Source organism: Lygodium microphyllum, chromosome 13, assembly GCF_053477565.2.
Source record: "Lygodium microphyllum isolate KBCC chromosome 13, Lygodium_microphyllum_v1.1.10, whole genome shotgun sequence".
NCBI classification, from domain to species: domain Eukaryota; kingdom Viridiplantae; phylum Streptophyta; class Polypodiopsida; order Schizaeales; family Lygodiaceae; genus Lygodium; species Lygodium microphyllum.
In genome coordinates this window covers 141,633,274-141,639,049 of record NC_141147.1, presented here as the reverse complement: position 1 = coordinate 141,639,049, position 5,776 = coordinate 141,633,274, and positions in this window count along the sequence as shown.

The following is a 5,776-nucleotide window of genomic DNA, read 5'->3' as shown; positions in this document are numbered from 1 at the left end:
GTGTCCAGGGGTACTTTTCAGCTTGTACACCCACTTGCATGGCAAAGCCTTCTTGCCCTTAGGCAAGGCAACCAAATCCCAAGTCTCATTCTTATGCAGGGAGTCTATCTCAGACTGCATAGCCCTCTCCCAGGAGTGACTGTCACCCCTGCGCATAGCCTCATCATAAGTGAAAGGCTCTCCTGCATCTGTAACCAAAACATAATGCATAGAGGGCTGAAATCTGTCAGGTGGACGTCTGTCTCTAGCAGACCGTCTCACCGCAAGCTCTGCTGCCGTCTAACTGCCTGTCCAACACCCTAGCCCTGCGGAGGAACTGCTGTAGGCTGTACTACTGGCTGTGCTGGAGCTCTAGGCTCCTCCTGAAAGATCACTCTATGGATCTCAACCACCTTCTCAGGCTGCCTGTGCATCTTGTCTTCATGGAAGATGACATCATGGCTGTGTACTATTTTCTGCGCCTGCGGATCCCATAGGCGATAGCCCATCTCTCCTGACTCACCATAGCCAAGGAATATGCATTTAATGCTCTTTGGATCCAATTTAATCCTCTTGTCCTTGGGCACATGGCAGAATGCCTCACATCCAAAGACACGGAGATGCGCATAAGAGGGTGGTTTACCAGCCCAAACTTCCTCTGCAACCTGGAAATCCAATCCACTGGAAGACGATCAGTTTATGACATGCATTGCCGTACTAACTGCCTCAGCCCAAAAACTCTGGGGTAGGCCTGCATGGCTAAGCATAGAGCGCACACGCTCTTGAATAGTCCTGTTCATGCGCTCAGGCAAACCATTCTGGGGTGGGGTGTAAGGGGCGGTCAACTGAAGCTTAATACCCCTGTCATCACAAAACTGCTCAAAAGCATGCGAGACATATTCTCCCCCATTATCTGTCTTAAGGCATTTCAGCCTATACCCAGTCTGGTTCTCAACAAGAGCAAGCCAACGCTGAAAGACTGCCAAGACATCGGACTTTTGCTTTATGGGACAAGCCCACACTTTCCTAGAAAAATCATCAATGAAGGTAACAAAGCACTTCGCGCCACCCATAGACATGCAAGGCATAGGCCTACAAACATCGGAATGCACTAATGCCAAGGGCTCACTCATGCGTGGCCTACCCGATTTCTTATGCGTAGACCTATTCTGCTTACCATAAAGACAATGATTACACGAGTCAAAACATGCATAATCCAAAGGCGGAAGATACTGCAAACCAGATAACATTTTCATTCCCTTTAAAGACATATGCCCCAAACGGGCATGCCAAAGTGATACATGTGGGATAGAGCCCATTGCCAAAACATGGTCTACAGAAGACCCAGATACAACAAGAGGATAGAGGCTGCCAGCCTTGGCACCTCTAGCAAGCACAAGTCTGCCTTTGGTGATCTTCCAGGCAGAATCCCCAAAATAGACATGAAACCCTGCATCATCCAACTGCCCTGCAGACATAAGACTACGCGTAAGCGTAGGTACATGACGTACATCCCTGAGCAAAAAGGAACTACCAGTGGAAAACCGCAACTGAATATCTCCACAGCCCACAATATCAAGAGACCTGTCATCTCCAAGTCTAACTGATCCAGATACAGTACGGTAAGAGTGAAACCACTCATGGTAAGGCGTCACATGGAAGGACGCACCTGAATCCAATAACCAGCACTGTGCATACATACTAGGTGTCTCAGTTAAGTGTGAAGCATTAGAAGAACTAGCTGCAAGTATAAACTCATCACCACCATCGGACTCCTCAGTCTGCGTGACATTAATTTCCTCAATCTTGACGTTGGACTTCGCAGGTACTATGCTGCGATCAGAGGACTTCTCCTGCACTTTCTCTTTGCCCTTATCCTTGCGCTTCTCATTGCGCAACTCATGACACTGTGGTCTAATATGGCCCTTTTTCCCACAATGATGACAAGTGACATTTGCATTGCACCCAAGCGACTTACTACGCGACTTGCCACGAGATTTAGACCGACCCTTCTGCGAGTCATGGCCTTGGCCATTACCACGGTCATACCTGTCATTCCTGCCTCTAACTGTCAAAGCATGACTACCACGAGAGGCATCCAAGTTTTTGCGATTCACCTCTTCCTGAAGAAGAGCACTCTCAACATCTGCCAATTTTAGAGTAGCACTAGAGGCACAAAGAGCAGTACGGAAAACATCCCATGACTCATTCAAAGTCCCAAGCAAGAAAAGAGGAGTTACTTCCTCTCCAAAGGTGATATCCTGTGAAGTCAGGTTCTTCAGTATAGCATGGAACTGGCTCAAGTGAGCAGACATAGTCGCATTATCCTTCATGCGCAGATCCATAAGCTGCTTCAACCAGTACATCTGACTCGCCGGACTTTTCTTATCATAAAGATTCTTGATCTTATTCCATAGATCCCATGCACTCTGTGCTTCCTCAAATACATTATAATGTACCTGTTCAGTGAGAGACAATACAATCGTGGACTTGCATAGCTCATCAAGTTCAAGCTAGTCGTCATTGTCCATAGTTTCAGGCTGCTCCCCACTCAACCAAGTGGCTTAATCTGAGATTTCTACACCAAGACCTGCCAAATTTGACTCTTCCAGTAAGAGTAGTTGGTACCATCCAACTTTGTAATGTTAAAGATGGCACTATCATGCGAAGATGATGCCATTATGCAGGCTGGAAATGCCCAAACAGTCCAAAACTGCTTGCTGTTTTACTGCAGAAACTGCCCAAAAATGACCAAAACGGGGTCCAAAGGGCGAGCAAAGTGTGCCAAAAGTTGCTGCCCACTTAGTACTAGGTGCGGTACACCAAATCAGGATATTTCAGCATGAAAAGTACACCTCAGTCCACCAATAACTGCTTGCTGTAATAAATTGCAGGTATGCAGTCTAGAGAGCAAACTGTCCCAAAATAGGATCCAATGTCAAGGAAACAATGCTAGGTCCAAAGCCGGCATGAAACAGACACAAGCAAGGCCAATGACAGTGAAAAGAACATGAGCTCAACACCGAAGCATATCAAAATAACATCTGCCAGTGAAAGGCACACCCCCAGACACTCTAGGCAAAGTGTTCCTGTAACTGCCAAAACCTGACACAAATAGGTGTCTGCTCAAAGAGAAAGATCCAAATATGAGACTCAGCTCATAAGCATCCTGTGAACCAAGAGTACATCAATGCATATCTATAAAGATCGGAGTATGATCCCAAATTCTCAATGCGTATGTAGCTGCTCAAGACATAAACTGCTCCAAATACATGTAAGTGCTCCAATAGCATGCAACTATCAAAGGTCAAGCAAGCATGTAAAATGCTCCCACTGGAACAAAAGGCGTACAAAGCGAGCTCAGAAGCTCAAACAACCCAAGAGAAAGCACCAGTGATAAGTGACCCTGCCAATGCATCAAGCGCATCCAAGAGAGCATGACATACATGAAGCACCGATCGTATTAACCATGAAGCAATACATAAGCCCAAATAAGCTCTCGGTCAACTCAATGACATCCAAATAGCAACCAAGATCAGTGATCAAGTAAGTCGGGAATGCTCAAATACATCCAAATCCAAGCTCCAAATGTCAGTATGGCATACACGAACCAAATAGCATATGTCACAAACCAAAGCATGTAATGCAAAAGCCTAACTGTCAAGTAGAGACATGAGGCATAGGCGGTCCACGAGCATGCCAAGTCGGTCCAAATGCCAGTGAAGACGGAGCTAATGCAAAGCTCAAAAGCATCCCATAATCTCATACATATGCCCAAGCCGTCCCCAAATGTCAGAGACATCATGCCAAAGCTCATAGCATACATCCGGTATTGGTAGGTAAGTGCCAAAGCATGTAAAGTACCTTTAGCCCACTGTTATTCCAGCATGTATTTACTGTCCTAAATAGTAGATTTCAGCCCCAAATTCAATCCAAAATCATGGTCAAACCAAATGCATACATCCCCAATACATCCGGGTAGGAAGTAGACCGCATACGGGCATCAAATAAGGTAACCGGAGTAGAGTATAAGCATCAAATGCCAATGCCAAGTGTGGCTGCCCTGTTTCCAGCACTGTATAACAATAAATAACAGTCCCAAATCAGCCAATATTTCAGGCCAAAATCATGGCATAATCATGTGCATACATTCCCAAGGCACTAGGCATCATGTAGACCGCATACGGGCATCAAATAGCACAACCGGAATGGAGTATAAGCAACAAATGCTAATGCCAATGGTGCTGCCCTGTTTTCAGCCTATTATGACAGTTTATGATAGTCCCAAATTTGAAGAGATGAGCCCCAAATGATCAAGACCAATGCCCAAAGCTTGAATGACATCAAACATGAAGTCTATAGCCCTCTTGATCAAGGTAGAGAGCAAGAAGCAATGGCCAAGTGTGGAGCTGAAGTAGATGAGTGCTCACAGCGTGGAAAAAAATGATGCAATCTGCCCTGTGGGTGCTGAACTTGCTGCTGCTCCACGTGGGCTGAAAAGGGGGTAATGGGGGGCTCAAGAAGGGCCTATCGAAGGCCTATGACAAGCCTCTTTGAGCCTTGATAGGTGTAAGGCACAATATGAGGGGAATAAGCTTCAAGGGTTTGAAGCCATGGCTGCCCTTGCTGTTTGCAACCTGTAGACTGAAATAAAACCCTGAAAGAATGATCAAATACCTCAGTATCAATGCCTTGAAGGTGCCTCAATAGGCTGGGAAGGTGCTCGGGAAGCCGGGGAGTGACGGGAGCTCGGGGAGATCGGATATGGCTGCTGGGATGGAGATCCAATGCGTGAAGGGAGTTGATGCAAAGGTAGAGAAGCATCGAGTCGAGCTCGAGCAAGAGGAAGCCAAGCTCTGATACCAGTTGAAAGGTGAGAAGGATCGAAGCTTGCACGCGAGCTATGGCGGGAGAGCAAGAGCAAGAAAGAGAGAGACAAGAAATGGGAACTCCAACAGTCACAATGTGTGACCGGGCCTTCCTTTATTCAAACTGTCACTAAAAGAATAAAGAATAAAGTGATGTGACGGGCGCCCGCCACCTGCAGTGTGCAGTGGCGGGTATTGTCAGTGTAGTAATACACGGGGCGGCACGGCGGAGGCGCCTTTACCCCCAACATGTGTGACACTTAAAGTTAGCTTCATTAATTAAGCCTTTTAGGGAATAGGGTTTGTTTGCATAACTTACAACACATATACAAAAACAAAGCAAAGAAATCTATTGACAAACAAGTTCCTTAACTTATCTTCAAGTTAATCTTTATCTCCCACCCATACAAGAGAATTATGTATCCCTTCTGTCCAACAAAAGTATCCCTTCTGCCCTGCAGAAGTAACCGGTCCAAATCACATGGCACCACAAATTCAATCCTTTATCTAGAATAGGATCTCCCAACATGCCTAGATGTTGGGGGCCACGGAGGTCTTCAACTCCATTCTAGACCTAGCAAGGGGTGTCCAGAGCTCCACCTGACTTGCAAGCTGTCTAGGAGCGAAACATCATTCCCGTGGTTGGCCTTTTCACCACTTGACCTTCAGCCCATGAATTGAGCAGTGCCCTCTCATGTTAATCCATGGAGCGATCATGGAGGTGATCCACGCATGCAATATATCCTTCATTAATTAAATCCTTTAAGAATCCAGCATAACAAGGCATTCAGCCCTAATATCAATTTCTAGGAAAACATTCATTTATCCCCATGGCAACTTGTCATCACATACCCTTGCCATGCATTTAACATAAATCACAAGCACTTGGAACAATCATCCAAACAACAAACTAACAACCAGTTGAATGT